Here is an 18290-nt window from a genome sequence, read left to right as displayed (position 1 = left end):
AGCTTTAAACAACACATTAGGGCAAATTAAACAGACTGAAGGACTCAGATTGTTCTTCTGGCCCACATTTTCAAATATTCTAAATTCAAGCCTAGCCAAAACTTGACTGTTTGAGGCCTTAAGCTAACAAATAGAGCTCTTAATTTTTACACAAGAAATTAAAGATTTAAATTACCTACCTTTGATCACTTCTTTTTGAAGAGTGACTTACAGCACACGTTTTTGAACTTGTCAGACCTAACAGTTTTCTTTAAATCAAGTCACAAACTCAATCCGATTTGGACCACTACACAGTGTGTGATGCAGTGAATATGCATTTTTCCACACAGCTAATAGGAGAATTATGTACTACTTCTTCTTTAAGGATACTTACGTTGAGAGGAAGAGACAAAAGAAAGTTGTTTTTCAGATCTAATCTTTGTTATCTCAATTTTCCACATTTAGAGTCCTCATGGTTTTACCTGCTCTCACCAGGTAATTTCCAGTCATTCACTAGTTTCCCTTTAGCCTCAATAAGGAAATCTTCAAGTAAGGTTAGTGCAGAAGATTAAGACTGCATTAAGATTAAGTCTGAAATGTTCTGCTACCAATTAGCCCTCTAGTATTTCTGTAAGCCTTGAATTTTTGATGCGATCAATGACACCAAGTGGAGCCATCTTCTGTGGAGTGGTTATTAAAGATATAAAAATCAATACAAAGATGATACTTGGAAATCTATATCACAAGATAATGAATCACCATGAGAGCCAGCTAAGATGGAATGTCAGCAAACCAAACAGAAGGTTTGTGCATAACAAATTATTTGATGCCAGTAGAGTTTAAGCTAAATTTTGCATGAGACAGAAGTCTTCAGGCAACACTTACGATACATTTGCATGGCAAGGTTTTAATGAGATGAAGACACAAGACCAACCATGCACAGGGCTTTTTTGTGCATTAGAGAGACAGAAGGAGTGAGAGATGATTGAGACATATGGGATTAAGACAATAATGCTATAATTTGACTTTAATGACAAAACAGCATCAAAACCTTTCTCTGTCAGTAATCCTCATTCAGTTTCTTTAAAATGAAACATTATTTGCCTGCACCTTAAATACTGATTGTTATTGGAGTTGTGTATTGGAGCTTCACAGGATACTCCAGATTTAATTTGAACTAGGGATTGATTTAGTTGCCTTCAAAGACAGGTTTTCCTTTCCAAAATTGAACTAGTGCATGACTTTGCAAGTTCATTTGGGTTTACTGCTCGACACAATGGTATGAGACTTTACAACATTTATGGTACGTTTTGCCCTGCTGATCTCTTGTTCACTCACATGTACAGACACACATACAGACTACTATTAAAACAAACACTCTTGCTGCCCCCCTGCCTTTTCCCTGGGAAATACATTCCTCACTAAAAGCTACTGATTCAAAAGACTCACACAGTTCAAATCCATATTATATGAAAAACATAATCACTTTGAACTTCTAATATATCAATTAGAAGGCTCTTAGAGCATTTTACTATCATTAGTTATGCTATAACTTTTCTGAAAGATGAGAACAACACATTCCCATTTTGCAGATCACTCACTTTACTGAGGGATGTAAAAAACCAAAGAAACTAATGTTAAGAAATGACAAGGTCTTAGGCAACTTGAATTGTCTTCAGTTGTGGGACATTTACCTGCTAATTGCCTATCTTGCCTATTTAAACTGTGAGATCTGTGGGATGCAGCTAAATTACTATGAGTCTCAGCCAGGGCCTCTGAACGCTAATGGAATTCAAATGAATGATATTAATAAAAATCAAATAATAGTATCCCATAGGAAGTCTAGAAGATCCAGAATGACAACAGGTCCTATAATGCATTTTATTGTACTGTAGCTGCAAAGCCAATCTTAGCCTAACATTCATATAGCTTTACGCCAACATTTTTTATGTTTGGGGTTTTTTTGTTTGTTTTTGTACAAATTGAATATATTCCTTTTTAGATTCTATATTCCCTTTCAGGGGCTATTTGCTCTTATTCAGTAGGATTAGGGCACTTTGAAAGCACCTGTTGTGGTACAATAAAAACCGCTTCTGTTTCCTTGTTTTTGCTAGGCACACATAGCTTTCACGTTTGCAGCTGGTAAGTAGCAACACTCACAGATAATCATGCCCACAATCACAGCTTATTGTGCTTTTAACAGGACACTAAATGCAAGCCTGTTATTCTTTGTTAATCAGTAACTGTGTGTTGGTTGACAGCCACTAGATTTTTTAATTTTTTTTTTAGTGTGCAATTTCTCACCTATGACAAATCCCCTATCCAAATCAAGAAACTACAAGGCAACAGCAGTTCAGATCCTCAACACGGTACAAGCATACCTACAAAGGTTGCGTTATTTGAGAATTGGCTCTTTGTCCTGTAAGGAAGAAAACCACCAAAACTTTGCAACAACTCTACTGCTATTTGCTAGCTATTAGCTGGTGAGTTCGTGAATTAACCATCTAGTTGCATAGCAAAGCTACCTCAAAACTGAGAAATAAAGAAGAGCCGTGACATACTTTGTGCAGTTTTCAACACTCATTGCAATTTTGACTTGTTTCCCTCCCTCTTTGCATCTTGAGTCTTTGAAGGTAAATGAACCATTCGGTGTCATAAAACAAGGAGAACTAGAACAGCCTTCAGTAAAAACAAAAACTAACGGGAAAAGGAGATCTTTTGCAGGCAACATTTCACATGGCTCAAAACGTCTTTGCCGCAGTTTAAATTCTGCAGCCTTTCCATTGTTCTGACACCTCTTTATTGTTCCTTTTAAGTGCAAATGCCTAGGTAGCATCACTATAAATGAAACAGTAGTGTTCACAGATTGCATTCAACGGCTGTTAGAGATTCCTCTCCTTCATCTGCACAATTTACATCTATTACAGGTTCAAGAATATAGCTTTTGCCACTTCTCAGTGGCCTCAGAAGGGCACAAGATCCCATCCTAAAGAACTACAGTGAGGTTGATCTTTAAAGCCCTTCCTAGAGGCAGACCTGCTACGCTGCTTACTGTGGGATAGGAGGACGGGAAGAAGTTGGTATGGTGAACACTGAAAGACAGCACTGTGATGTGCAATACAAGTTCTGTGAATTATCCCATTTTGTGAGAGCCACCACAAAATTTAGGGTGTTTAATTTGAATTGCTAATAAAAATGCAGAGCCCTACTCTGAGACTGAGGCACAGGCATTCACGGCCTCCTGAGCATGGCTCTGAGGGGTTTTGCACAGTGATTTGTGCAGTAGTCTGCCTCTGGGGTGCAAGAAAGAGGTGGGTGAATGCATTTTGTACCTGTGAAATTCACATTTCTTTCACAGTACCTCAGGGAAAAAGAGTGTATGGAGAACAGACTGTATCACCTTTCTTAATTCCCTATTATCAGTTATGTGCTGAGAATATTTTAACAAGGGCTTCCCTCAAAAATTAACCATTATGGCCTGAGCTAAACCCCCGGCTAGTAGCAGGGAAGTGTTTTCATGCATAGAAAGATAACATGCAGGAGATGCTCTGTGTATGCTTTCTGATTTCTCAAACCAAGAGAGGAGACAACTGCTCTTAATAAATTAAATATACGAAATGCAGAAGCTGCCTATTATTTATTTCTGGGGAAATAATATTTTGATGATCTGACTGCTCTCCTTTGATAGAAAGTTTTATAGATGAGATCCAGAACCTTTGTCCCTTCTGTGGAAATGTTTGCAATAGTTGACAGATGTGCCAATCTGGACTTCATTCCAATAACTAAGATATTAAAATTGTGAGTTGTTTATGGAAGAAACTTAACAGTATTTATGTTCAGTACTTAGAGCAGGCCTGATTTAGGAAGGGAGACCTTTAGGTATGGAACCAATTATAACCAGGCTAGAGGTGATAGCATATAGAATGTGTTTTTATTATCCTGTACAATTATTATCACGTAAGTCCAACATTTCAAGAGAGTCACACTGCAGCGTGTGATGCCATTGATGTTGAGGTAGTACACATTGTCCTTTCTGTCACGAGACTCCACTAGTACAATATTCACATAAGGTGGAAGCAAAAAGACTACTGCTATTATTATTATTATTTTTCTTTGTTGTGTCTCTCAGGAATCAGAAGATAAGCCAAAGCCTGGAGACAGGAATGCATTGTAGTAGGCCACCCTGCTGAACAACTAAAACAATAAGATATCATATGCTTTATCTCCATGACAATACAATGGGATTATATTATTTTATCTTGTTTTACTAGCAAGGCATAATTGTATACAGTCTTCTCATGGAGCACACAAAGTACTGAGACTGGGAATTTGAAAGAAGGAGCTAGGTGTATGGAAAGACTTTTTCTTCCACTCTGATCAATAGAATGAAAATCTGAAGAATCACTGACACAACATCTTTCATATTCTCATTCTTTTTCTAAATAGAGAACTTATTTCACTTCTAGAAGTGAACTATTATAAATGCAGTTGGAGTCTGCATTATCTGTCCTTTGTATCCCAGTCATCTGCTTAAAATCTTTCTCTTCGTCATACTTTTTTCTTTTAAAAGAAGAGACTTAGGTAAAATCTCTTCAATGACCGTAAGAATTTATAAGCAAATACTCTATTTGCATATCTAGCTTTCATGCAATACAAAGTAAACCTCTCTTTAAACACATAATAGACACGTCTTCCTGAAGACAGATACTTGTTTCAAATAATGTTTTGTTCCATAGTTAAAAGAGATGAGATTTCCTCACATAACCTACAACAGAATATTGGAAAGGACTAACTTCACTGATTACTTGCCTTTTTATTTTAAAGTGACACTTGTCTATTACTGCCTTAAGCACCTTGCAGCAAGACTTCAGAGTCTCACTACAGCTATGCCATCAAATGTGTTGCTATTATTCTCCTACAAATTTGAACCAGAGACACAGAAGTGCAAATCACAATGCCTCAACCTTCTAAAGTAGGCAGTGACTATACAGAATATGGATTTTTAATTACTCTAAACATTCTAGCAATTAATTTTCAGCTACACCTTTTACCTATCCAGCACAAAATTAATTTATGTAACATAATTTGATTCTCCAAATTAACTTAAATACAAGTTTTCTTCTATTAGGAGAACATAGAAGTCTTTAAGATGAGGTTACAGCATGATGTTATTAATATTCAAATGAAAGCGAGTACTACTGTAGTTGTTAAAATCCAGAAAGTCTTCAAGGACTACATTTGCCACTAAACTCACTTGCTGCCCACTTGTCCCTGCCTAATGACTTAAAGATTGTCCATTATTACTAGAAAAGAGGAGTGGAGTACAGATATCACAGAAGGTGTAAAACAAGCACAATATACGCTTATGTATATAGAAGAATTTCACGTTCATATTCCTCTGCATTTCCCACTAAAACTGCATTTGAAACAAGGTAATTAAATTAGACTACTGGTAGAACTCCAGGAGAGATTAGCTCAATCAGACGGAAAAATCCCAATAGCTTCATTGATATTCGGTTGCACCCTTCCAGACAGAGAGGTGAATACAGAACAAACAGATGCAAGCAGGAAGATAACCACTTGGCAAAACCCGGACACAAGAGCGCAGTAGCCAGCTAAGTACAATCATCCAAGTAGGACGGGGAGCACAGAAAATGGTTCATTAGGAACCCTTACAAGGCTTTTCAGCCTCACGTGGCACCCTTTTCAGCCCCTTGACACCAAACGCCAAATGCTACTGGCCTCTCTCTCAAAAGCAGCATTTTTTTTTAATTGTCACCGTGGCTGCACAAGCAGTGCCAGGAGTCACCCCTCTCACTTGCCTCATGCTTTCCACCACCTGGTGCTGGCAAAGATCCCTTTGGCTGGCAAGGCAGTGAGACTTTATTTTTCCTTGTGGCTCTTTTGTAAAGGGTACAATGTGGATCGTTGTCTCCTTACGTATAATTAAGTGCTTAAGTGGCAGCATGTCATGCTGCAATGTTGGGATCTTAGCCTGGGTCCTGAACTAGCTTGAAGGCTCAGAGGGCTGACAGACAGCATTGCATTGAATAACAGTGGTGAAAATTGCCAAAGATAGAGTTAATTCACCTAGGGGATAAATGCACATGAGAAATTTAAAGGGGCCTACCTGCATCTCAACTTTGTCACAAATGCTTTAAGGAAAGGATAGAAGGAAACAGTGATGAAGAACCAGCCAAATTAAGTCTGCCACAGTAGGATCTCCAATCCTTTATGGGTCTTACCCAAGATTAGATCTCATTGTGCCCAGCTTCAGATGAAGTGATGTCCTTGGAGTGCTGTCACCTGCAGGAAGCACAAAACCAAAACCAAACAAACACAAAATATTAGTGCATTTAAAATACAAACATTACAAGCCATAAAAAAGCAAAACACGATAAATTCACTCACATCCCTGGTCAGAAATGAATCTATATTTATCTAGCAAAGGGAAGGACATAAGGTACTTTTCTTCCTTGGTTAGTGAACCCTGAGGACTGCCAGAACGGTGCTGCAGAGAGGGAGGAAGGAATGAAGGAAAATGTGGCTGAATGAATCCAAGAGCTCAGTTTGGTGGATGAGAACAGATGAAAAACTGCTGAATCCTATGTAGCAATGGAAGGGGGTAAATAAAATTTTTTAAAAAACCCCAAACCAATCAATTCTTAATCTTCAACAATTAGTTATTTGATGAGAGCATTGTTGCCACCTGCCTGTATTGATCATGAAAATTAAGGTCATTCAGTGAAAGGCTGCCACCACCATTAAATCTGAATTTCTTTCTTGTCCAGAGGGAAAGTATTTGCCTTTGGAGACTGAATAAAAACAGGTCTGAATTCTTCCTCAAGCATGGATCCAGTGAAAAAGACAAAGGGGTTATTTTGATTTGCACGCCATTGTTTCCTTTCATGCTTTTTTTCTTGAAGTGGCATGTGCTCCTTTAAAAGGAGCAGGCTCTCAGCTTGCCATGGGACCCCATTGTTTTCTATATCTGGTTGAAATAAACCTCGTGAAATATGTTTGGTTTCTCTTATATTTCAAAGTGGTGGCCAATAGTCAGCTGTGAATGGGCTCAAAGTGATCTCAGCCAGTACAGATTTAAAACTCCCTCATGACTTGCTGTGAAACAAAGCACAGTAAAACCTCTCTCATCATCTTCATCTGTAAAATTCTGGTCAAGCCTTCCTTTCCGCTATCCTAAATTCAAATCTGAAGATGTTCTTTTGACATCAATGCAGAGAATGTTAGATTCCCAGCTAATGCAGGCAAGCAAATTTCAACTGAATTTAGTGAAATTACTTCAGGATTTGGCTTTGCGGCTAAGCTCACTGTTCCATACGCTTAACTGAGTGCACAGTATTCCCTGCCCCCCCCCAATCTTTCCATCCAACTCCCTCTCTTCCTTTCTCCTCTACTCACTCCTGGTATTTGATAAAGGCCCCAGACTTATTCTTTGCCAAACGAAGCAGACAAGTGTTTCATTACTCACTTTTATTATTTTTTTAAACGTTTATCTTATCTGTGGTTCTGTCTTAAATAATAAGAATTAATAAATAATAAAGTGATTTGCATGTGTCTGGGAGCCAAGAAATGTCTTCCACTCTTTCATACATTTCTGATCTGATCAAGAATATTTTATTAGAAGAAATGATTACATAAGGGTTATGGGGGAGGGGAGCATGAAACTGGAGTTATTAATAACTGAGTACTCCAGGAATTCTCCAGACTAAATTGACTACAAGAATTTGATTCTTGATTCTGAGACAGAAGATCTTTAATATTATCAACGGAGAGAAAAAGAGAGTAACAGCTTTGCAGCAAAACCCAAACATATGAATAAAAACTTATTTTGAATTTGATACCCAGTGTGAGTAACTAAGAGAATGAGAAACTAAATCAAGCCCAGAGATGTGTTCTTATATTGGTTTTGATTACTGTGCAGCCTCAAGTAAGAAACTTCTTTAATATCTGTAACTAATGGATCAAATTGAGATATTGATACTATCTTTAAAGAGCTCTGACATCCTTGGTGCTAAGTATTATTATTATGGCATGCTTGTGTCTGTGGCATGGTTTTTGAAAGCAAAAGCTGCTAGTTTCAAGCAGAGAAGTAGCATATGTTCGGTTTAAAATTCAAATGTATTTATAACTGAACGCTAATGGCAATGTCATTTATTCACTTAACAATTCTGCAATAGGTTGTATGAAGTAATACATTTTTAATTACATTTATTGGTATTTTACAGAGAAAGACGAGTTTAAAAGTAGCTGAGATTCATCAGGAGTTGCAGTGTACCATAAGGTGGTGAATGCTGCCCTCTGGCTCAGATTGACAATGGTCACTTATTTAGAAATGGTCTATTTTCAAAGAGTGTGGGAGACAAGAAAGGTTGGGGCTCAACAGCTTTCCTTAATACTTTGGTCTGTAATAGTTTAATTAAAAGACTAAATGCTTAAAGTGACACCATGTTAGAAAGAAGTTTCCTCAAGGATTAAAGGTTGTAGTTATTTTAAAATTATGTTTTTCAAATATCTGCAACATAGAAGAGGAGCTGTTTTCTGTCATGTATCTTTATCTTGAATGAGCCCTATAAAAGAGTCATGTCGGCATTAAACTTACAGGCCCATGGAGGACAGTTTCTTTTACACAGATTTTTTTTTTTAACAGTTCAAGAATACATGTAACATTTCAGTGTATTATTTTACAGTTTTAGGCAAGATTTAATAACAAAGGCCCAGTATTTTTTATCCATTCATACAGTGGAGGAAAGCTTAGTCCATTTCACTGAAAGATAGTGTGATTGAGATGTGTATGTCTGCAGATTAAACATAAAAGCTTTAGAATTTGCTAAAGATTATGCTTACATTATTCTGCTGTAGATACACCATTGCTTTTTTAAAACCATGTGTGAAAAGGTCTTTAAGAAATAGAACACAGTAATTTTATTGTGCTCATTCTCCTAGAAATAGGAAACCATCTTTCCCGTGCCAAGTTGCACCTTCCCTTGTACTGTCTGCACCCTTTGCATTAGTTGGAATTAAGGGGAAATTTCCCTCACTTTTTAAAATGAGGGAAAAAATTTCTATTACAGAAGGTAAACATTAAGCACTGCTCCACTGCCACCCTCCCCATACCGAGTCTGCCCCACAGGAAGCCCAGAGCCTACCTGCCTTGCTGATCGCTTGCCTGGCATGTTGATCCCCAGTAAAGAAGCATTAGACCTGGTGTCCTGAGTGCAAGACTCAGTTTCATTTTCCTACTTCCTCCTGCCTAAATTCAGTGTTGCTCAGTGTAGTGGTGGAGGAAGTACAGAAACAAAGAGACGGTACAGGCCACATGTTCAATCCACATAGACAGCAAGTAGGATTTCCCCCCTCAGTCTTTTATAGCATCACCTTGTATTCAGACCAATACAGTATGACCATTCTGATATGGTAGCATTTTATACCCATCTTGCACTCATGTGAATGACTATGTGGGGTTTAGGACAATAGGAAATCCAGCCCCGTGACTAAGCCCTAAAGCTCATCTTTTTAGAATAGAAGCTGGAAGACAGACTGGACGCCTGTCTCTCAAGATGATAAAATGCAGTGTTCTAAATACAAGGCAGTATTTCTCCTGGGAATGTTTCATTTTGGGTAAGAGAGCAGTACTCTTTCCATAGCTGAAGAGAAAATTTTGTTTGTCTTAAGGGAGAAAGTTCAGAGCAGCTTTGGGAACAACCATCTCAGAATCAAATTGCAAATAGAAAGGAGAAATTGATAGGGCTTTTTGTTCACTGATCGTACACACTGACATAACAGTAATTAAAAAACCCCAACTTTAGTATATTAAAAGAAAAAGGAAACCCAAAGCAAATGTTCAAAGGAGGGATTTTTAAAGCTATGAATGTAATATGTGAATTCAAAAGACCCAGTGGAATCAGGTAAGGAGAGCAAAATTCCCTGGGAAACCTCATAATGTGCTCTCAGCTGCACTTAACAGTGAAATTCACACTCACAGAATGAGTCCTAAGAATTCTTTCCTATAAAAATAAGAAAAATCAAGGCAACTTGTAAATCTTCTAGTTTAAGTTTTTATTTGATAAAGGCAAATGTTACACTGATTTCATATCCCTGTAAATAAGGAGATACAGAAAAACTTTTAGCATGTAAGATACCACCTTTCCTTTTTTACTCAGCAGGGGATATTTAGAATCAAGTGGAAATTACTGAAGTGAATCTGAGTTTTTCAGCAATAGACATGGCTGTTTGGGAAACTTAGTTTCCATGTCTTTAGCCACTAACATGGCTTCTGAGAAGGAAAGCACCTGTTTTGAGAGAAGCCACATAATTAGAACTGATGGGAAGACAGAAAATCCTTTTTGCAACACTGGGGTTTTGAAACTTATTGTTGCTCTGCTTTGAGCTCATAAAAAGCTTTTCAAAGATTTGCAAAAACAAAAAACAGTATTAAAGTGGTTGATTTGAGACTCAGTGTAGTCTGCTGGGTATGCTCTATTCTGACCAGTTTTCACACTGAATTTAAAGCTAAACCTAGGTCATAAGTTTCCCAGACCAGGGCCATAGCCCATTGAATATAAAAGTGTCTATAGTTCGATAGAGATATTTTGGATTTTCAGATGCCATGTTGTGGCCTACTTTGCATATGATAGAGAAGTTCCCAGTTCAAATTTTTTCTCAGTGATAGAGTCAAAAATTCAAGTGGGTGGTGTTGGCATGGCAGGATCACTGGGATTTTTGAGGTGCTGTGATCTTGGAAAGATCACTATGTGCACGTGGTCTGATCGGGCCAAACTGGTTAAAGGTCCCTTGCAAGGGACTTGGAGAGGGGGCTAGATACAGAAACGTCTCTCCCCAAATTTCTTAATTTTACCAGTAGAAGATGTCTTTCTCAAACCCCTCAAAACATGCAGTTCCTTTCTCCACTTCTCTCCCAAACATAGATGTTTTCCTACTGAAAAGCTCAGGACTCCTCCCCTCCACAGACCCACCTTCTTGTTTCTCATCTGCCACAGCATCTATTCACTTATTCTCATGTCCCTAATTTCTGAGAAAAGACATCAACAGGAAAGAGGGGAGAGAGAAATGCTAGGGACTTGACAAAGAGTTTAAAACAACACAAGGTCAACAACGTTAAAAGCCCTAATCTCTATCTGGAGCTAAGTGGTCAAAGTGCTGCTAGGTCTATTGTGCTTACATGTGAAGCCAGGCTTATGTAATTCTCTTCTCTGACTTCTTTATGAAGATATCCCTGTACTTCCTCCTGTAAGGCCAGAGTTGCTGAGCATGACAGTGCAAGAGAAAGGAGATACAGAAGACCCTCTCCAAAGCATGTGTTTCTCATCCTATCCTTTCCAGCCCTGGTGTTTCTCTGGACTTTTTTCTTTGTGGAGGTCCCAGTTGGAGGAGTAAGCAATGGGATTATTGTATTGATACAGCAGTTTCCAGAAGCAGAAATATAAAGGCAATGAAGGAAATATTTTTACATTTCCCCCACCTCTACACTCCAGCTAGAGATTGTCTGATGTCCCCAAATAATTTTTGAACAGTATATTGCTAGAAAATTTGTAGTAGATTTACTTCATAAGTAAGACAAAGGAATAATTCTTAAGGGTGATGGAAAGTCCTGTTGTCATGAGAGTTGGTACCTTTTCTCACTCATTGTGTTACATATTTCACTGCCAGCTTGACAATTTCAGAGCCATGAGTGCACAAAAATCCTATAGCTGCAACTTTCCAAAGGACCTTTGTGGAAAGGACCTCAGCTTCTTCCAACCAATTAACCAGTAAACTTTTCAAGATATTTTTCCATTTACTTGACTAAGAAGCTACGTTGCGCAGCATACAATCTAAAACTCTAGCTTCCCTGATGAAATTGGAAGGACTTGTGCTGGTCACAGTTGACATGAAAGGTAGGAAGTGAATAAGGTACGTGAAATAAAACACCTGCTTGATTCTTGGCGATTTTGGAAACTGCGGTTATTTCTCATCACCTGTGAATATTTTCATGAAGGCACTAACAGCTCCTTTGCTCAGTGACAATGCCTACATGACTTAACTTACATCTCACATTTTAATTTACTTCAGAGCAGAACAAGCAACCACTAGAAAACTATGTAGCAAATGTAAGATATTTCAGCAAGAGAAAGCAGAACTTCAAACATATTTCAGTAAGCATGCTCATGAGCTGTATAAGGGTAATTATTTCACCTCCAAATATAAAAATTAACTGCTCTTCCATTTGTTCTGTTCTAAATAACCTATTTTTTTCTGAGTGATTTTGCAATAAGAAATGGAACACACTCCCAAATTTAAAAAAAAAAAATAGTAAAGCAGACTGAAGAACAAAGAATAATACCTCTGCTAATGAGTATCACTAAAAGGTACAATTGCTATGAATTTTCATATGCAAGTCTGCTTCCAACCTCATGAAATCCAAAAACCTAACATAAAAGCAGAACTCTGAAACAGCTAGGTAGCTTGAATCTGATATGAACTTTATCTTTCAGAAGGATATGCTGCACATCTTGCAGCTAAAGACAGAACTTTAATTTTCAAAACATGGAGAAGAGAGGACACATAGGGAGAATTCCTCATTACTGTGTCAAGGGAAACTGAGAACATTTGCTTAGACTCCCCAATAGGAGTCAGAAGACATGTTGGAAGTACTGAAAGTTGGAAGTTAACAATAGATATTGTAGTAATTTTGTGAGTTTTTATTTTCAAAACATGCATACCTAAAGTAAAAGAATTCAAGCTGTTAAGTGAGGTTCAAGGGTATACTTTGAAATGGGAGTAATATGTGAGTAGATGACATTTACACCATCTACATTAGAAAAAAGAAATTAAAATGAGTTTATATCTGAAGTGAAGAAAAAATTAAGCTAATCATGTAGAACTGAAGTTATTTACACATCAATGTCTGGGCAAAAGAATGCAGTAAAAGACAGCTTGTTAACAAAGACTGAGAAACTGGGCTTGAAAGGAAACACCAAGGTCTGTGGGAGAAAGAGGAAAGAATGGAGAGACATTCCCCTGTTGGCTGTGACATTTTATCTGTAGTGGCCCAGGAACAGTTGGCTGAAAATCAAGAACAACCTCCTTTAAACAAGATGCTAAAGGCTGACTGACAGTTAACTGAGTTGAAAAAAAAAAATAAAAAAGAGGAGAATCATAGTAAGTATAACAACATACATTAAGTGTAGTTTTCACATTCATAATACCCATCTTAACCATTATCTTTGGAACAGTATCTAATTAATACTTCTGGACCAGGTCTTGTATGCCGGCAATAATACTTTTCATATAATTTTCATTTGAATTTTTCTTAATGTTTTCTTTGTCTGGGTTCTCTGCCTTAATCCAAATTAACTTTGCTTTTATGTAATGCCCCTGGCAGACTTTGAGACACACAGCACAGAGTCACATTACACTAATCCATGGCAAATGTGGAAAACTGCTGAAAGGATGGTGGCTCCTTTTGTGGGGTAGAGGGGGGAGAGGGAAGGGCATGTTAGATTGGGGCAATTTTCTGTCGAGTCATCCTGCCAAGATCATATGATCTCTAAACCTGACATCAGGAATACAAGGATGGGACTTTTGGTGTCAGCCAGCAGTTACACTGAATTAGGTATAATGTGAAACTGCACCGTGAGAAGGGAAAAGTCACTTCTGGGCATCTTAGAGAGCCGTGAAATGCCCTCCCAGCTTAAGAGAGAGGAATGAGGCTACAGGCCTGTCAGAAGAAAAGAATTTAAAGTGAGGTTGTGTCTGAGGGGAGGGTAGACTCAGTCAGTGTAGACGCAGAGTTTGATCCACAGCTCTCTGAAGTCAAATGTTTTAGTTTACGTCAATGGCCTTTGATTAGGCCCAGAGAGAGCTGTAAGATCCAAGGGCTGCCAGGCTTGGTTACAGTCATCAATATTGTAAATCCCTGAGAGAGTTTCCTCACTAAACTCTAGGCCTTTTTGCTGCAGGACGCTAACTAAGGGCATGATCCTGAGCAAAGTTAGTCCCATCGGCTCCAAAGGCCATAAATTCTCTTGGCCATCTTGCAGCAGACACAGATAGCCTGGTTTGCTGTAGCTGCTTAATATGAGCACTAGAAAGGGTGAGAAAGACATTTTCTGGCAAAATGAAGCTATTGTCATAGCCAAAACTGGGGTTTCCTCTGAGAGTGGGGTGAGTTAGAAAGGTCCCAGCCTTCTGTACACTGGTTGCAGGGTCTCACCCATAGGCACAGCTGGGGACAGCAGGAGTTTGGCCAGGCTCCTTGCTCTGCCCAAGGGGAAGCTGGACACTGAGGCTGCTTGAGGGGAGGACTTCAGGTAGTCAGATGACTCATTTTGCACCACTGAGCCCAGCAAGTGGCCTGCTAACTTTAGAGTCTAAACCGGTTTGTTTCATTTTTGTAGCATCTTGTGAGAAACTGATTTCTTCAGTTATTAAGTCTTTCTGAACAGGGACAAGCTCAGATGGAAATCTATTCTCTTAGAAAATGGAAGCTATAACCCTCCCTTCTGTAAGGGCTGATCATAATGTTGTTGTATACTTGGGAAATCCTTATCTATAGATTAACCTTGAAGCTCCCCCTCTTGCTCCCTCAAAACCCAACTTAATATTACTTGGTTGTTTTTGTTTAGTGTTTTGTTTTAGATAAATTTCATTTAAAAAATATTTGCAGGACGAACAGAAAATAAATCAACACTACCAGAAAACCAGCAACTTGATTGTTTCTTCCTGCTTCTGCAAAAAACCCATAAAAGCTCAATTGTCCTCTCAGGACTCCTTGGAAGTCTTAACAAAAGTCTCTAAAAAGAAACTAAATGAAAGACCAGGGAGTTAACAGCATGGCAGATCCATCATAGACAAATCAGACAAAACCCTCTTTCCTTCTGACTGTATCTGGGCTTAATTCTGATCTCCTTACTCACGCTGAGTAATAATTCACACCATAACTAGCCCCACTGGAGCTGCTAAAATCACTTGGAGTAAGCCTGTTTGACAAATATCAGTCTGATACACTAAGGCTAAACATCCTAAGAGCTAATTCAAATATTGTTTTTGTAATTATGTGGCTTCAAAAAAGTGTTCTGTTCTTTGCTGTTGTTGAGGCAGTTTGTTATCTTCCAAACAAAGACAGGAAGTTTGTGATTTTTGTTTTGTTTTGTTTTTCATCTTAATATAGTATCCAGCTAGAAAATTAATGTTTTGTCTACCCTAGAAAATGCAATGAATATACAAAGATGTATGAAGAACTGGCACCTTTTTGACAGAGATATTAAAACAGTAAAACCTGAAGCCAATTCTACAGTACAAACTTCTGTCTGAAAAGTACTTTAGTCAGCAGGGTAATAGGACACAATCTCAGCCATTAACCGAGGCTGAGCACGTTATTTGGCCTACCCAGTGATTAGCCTGATGCAAAGCCCTCACTTATTTACTGTGTCTTCATGTTGCTTCATTCACCCATATGTACGTGACAGTAATGCTGTTAAAGAGGGAGACTTGCTGTGCTGTTACAGAAGTGCATACTGTAGATTTTTTTGTACCTTTGTAAGCTGATCTCTTCTATGTGTCTCTGTGATTTATAGGAGGGCTTATCCATGTTTCTAATCACATGAAAGGAAGCCATTGGAAAGTATCAAGAGACTATCAACAATCAAGCAAATTTCCAGTATTTCAGTCTAGCAAGGCTGGACACTACCACAAATGGAAGCACTCCAAGAACTACTCAGGATCCTTTGGAGGGTTATTCTGCTCTTGCTTAAAATACTGAATTCCTGTGAGCAAGTTCAGCATGGAGACTGAGGAAGTCCCTGAGGTGCTGGCAGCAAAGCTGTTCAATGACTGCCATTGCACAACACGCCCCAGTGGTCCTGCCAAACTCCTCCTCCAGCAGGATCCCTGACAACAAGGCACTCAACCAGTTGAACAAAAACTACAAGCTTTGCACCATGCGAGTGATTTGCCAACAACCACTAGCCTGCAGGCTGGATACTGTTACCTAGTTATTAATGAATGCTGCTGATTAACCTTTTGAAAGTACCTTGTCCACCACACCTACTGGTGGGAACCTGCAGTTGGTAATGCTCAGGGGAGGCTGCTGACATCGGGGTGACATTGGGAATACTGAATAGGCACCCCAAGAAATGTCAGTGACAGAGTTGCATACAAACCAGGACAGTTCTTCCGAAGATCTCTGGGAAGAGGAGGAGGGGAGAGTAACGTTTTTTTAAGCTTTTAAAAAGTTATTAGTGTACAGACTTCACTGTAACCTATGCTGTATCTCAGGCTACTGGATTTCATTGAAAACAAATTAAAATTTTGTTCAGAAAGCTTCCTATTATGTCCCTGCAGTAAACTCTGGCAGAAAAGACCTCTGTTTTTTCTTTTAATTTCTTTTTCTTTCTTATATTTATTTTAATTTTTTGTCTTTCTTGGTGATACCTCCTAAGCATTTTCGTACTTACTTTTCTTTAGAAATATCAAATAAACAAAAAGCCAAAACTTGGTGAAAGGGTCATGAAATAATATGAATCTAGGGGCAAGAACATCAAGAAATATAAAATTCTGAAATACTACAAAGTTTGAGCTAAGATATTGAGAGTTGATTACTACAATGAAAGTTCAGGGAATAAGCAAATACAAAGGAACTGCCTGAATGTTAATCATGGATAAAAATGAAGGAGGAAAAACCAAACAAAATCTGAAAGAAGAGTACAGAAAGGACAAAGATGGAAGAGAAAAAAATTACACAGAAAGCATATTATAAAGAGGGGAAAAAACAAAATTTAATAAAATAACAGCCTCACGTTATTACCACAGAAAGACTACTTATGCATGTCTTCACTGAGGGATCTGAAAAACACTTTTAAAAACTGGTGTATTCTCAATTTAACAAAACTGTTATTTTTTAAGCTAAAAGCATGGTAAAAAATAAATAGAGATTTCTTGCCTAAATCCTCCTTTAGGTTGAGATTTCACACAACAGTTGAGCCAGTTTGACAGATTGCTGCTCTTGATTGGGGAAGCAGCCTCACTCCTCTGCTTTGTTCACAGCCATGTGGTCTTCTCTTGTGCTGGAACCAGCACTTGTCTGACACCCCAGTAAAAAGTATTCCACTCTAAATTAAAAAGAATATTTTTTTTTTTTCTTCTGCAGATATTTTTGTTTGTTTTAAAAAAACATGGAGGAGAAGTAGGTGAGACTGCCTAATAGTCCTGTGAAACCTCACCCTTAAAGCATTCCTTGAACTATGGAGCACAGACATTTGTCTTTTGTGCCTGTTCTGCTCAATCTAGTATTACCCACTTCATTTCACTGAATGCAAATATTAAATGCAGTGCCATTCTCTTAATAAATTAATAAAAATGACACAAACGGATAGGTTATAGTTCCCTATGCAAACTGCAAACAAAAGCAGGATATGAGATCTAAAGCAGTCTCCCTCTGACTTCCACATTACCGACACTGTACTGAGCACAGATCAAGGCAGGCTAACAGGCATCAGCTAGATTGAAGACCAAGAACAGAAAAATTTACAAATCATTTGCCATATTCTGCCTTCATTTACACTCTTGCAGCCTGGTTGTCATTCACTGCTTCAGCTTCCCCTTGAAGTAGAATTTGTGTTTGTGTTTATGGATTAGACTTTCCTTTTTCCTTGTATTCATTACATTACTACCATTATTTAAATAAAGGATCTGTTTTTGTTCTCTTCTGTTTCTGTGAGGGACAGATTTCTTTTTGAATGTTCTTATAACGGGATGGAAAATTCTGTCCTTATGCTATAATCCACAGACCACAAAAGGATGTCCATTACTTTGTATTACCCGAAGATTTTTCTTTTGGCAATATTATTGCCAGACACAAAAGAGAAAAAAAATGTACTGCTGAAAACAAAACTTAGTTTCCAGTATTCAGTCCTGAATCTTACTCATAAGAGTAGTCTCATTACTATCTGTGGTATGAACAGGACATGGCAGGATTCAGGCTATTAAAACCAGAGATTATTCAAAAGTTAGCATGTGTTTTTTATTTACAGAAACAGAACAAAAGGGACTCTAATTGAAACAGATCATTTAAATAAAACCAGCATACTACTTATGCAGATAGTATACTTATGTAGATACACACGTGCGCACATGCACACCCAGCCAGAGCTTTCAGTGTTTTCTGGCTCCTGGTATTACATGTAGGACCAAAAAGCCTGGTGCACATGCCAGGATTTTCTGGGTACCCAGGCTCTGCAGTACAAACCTAGGAGTCACTGGGCACAAGAGGAGCCTCCGCTAAAATGAAGCAA

At 38.2% G+C, this 18290-nt stretch overlaps 1 protein-coding gene across 15 annotated transcripts in view; it reads right to left on the bottom strand.

Annotated features, from left to right (window-relative positions):
* Positions 1-18290, bottom strand: part of ADGRL2 (adhesion G protein-coupled receptor L2) — a 395343-nt gene that overhangs the window by 313106 nt on the left and 63947 nt on the right. For 13 of the 15 annotated variants that reach the window (XM_074906473.1, XM_074906474.1, XM_074906457.1 and 10 more), the window contains one exon: positions 6110-6285. The gene's annotated coding sequence lies outside the window, so the exon portion shown is untranslated. The remainder of the gene's footprint in view (positions 1-6109; positions 6286-18290) is intronic. The other 2 variants (XM_074906459.1, XM_074906460.1) reach the window with 1 other exon arrangement.

The sequence above is a fragment of the Athene noctua genome, chromosome 5, assembly GCF_965140245.1.
Source record: "Athene noctua chromosome 5, bAthNoc1.hap1.1, whole genome shotgun sequence".
Lineage (NCBI taxonomy): Eukaryota > Metazoa > Chordata > Aves > Strigiformes > Strigidae > Athene > Athene noctua.
The sequence above is the reverse complement of the archived record's forward strand: the minus strand, read 5'-3'. Positions and strand labels throughout refer to the sequence as shown.